Below are 258 nucleotides of genomic sequence, written 5' to 3'. Positions count from 1 at the left end.
ATTTGTCGAGGTCGTTTGGTTCGTTTCCTATCCTCGAAAGATTGATTCTGTCCACCCCCACCGAAGCCACCTCGCCGTCCCTCATTTAGACCACGAGAACTACCACGAGAACTGCCTCGAGAAATTCCTCGCCCACCACCAGAATCCCCGCGCCCTCGAGAGCCACTACGATCCCCGTAACTTCCGCGGCCTCCTCGGAAGTCACCTCGGCCACGACCTGTGAAACCGCCGCCGCGACCTCCACCCGAATCGCCATGA

Source organism: Tigriopus californicus, unplaced genomic scaffold (assembly GCF_007210705.1).
Source record: "Tigriopus californicus strain San Diego unplaced genomic scaffold, Tcal_SD_v2.1 Contig556, whole genome shotgun sequence".
In the NCBI taxonomy this organism is placed as follows: Eukaryota; Metazoa; Arthropoda; class Copepoda; order Harpacticoida; family Harpacticidae; genus Tigriopus; species Tigriopus californicus.
This window is presented reverse-complemented; position numbering follows the sequence as displayed.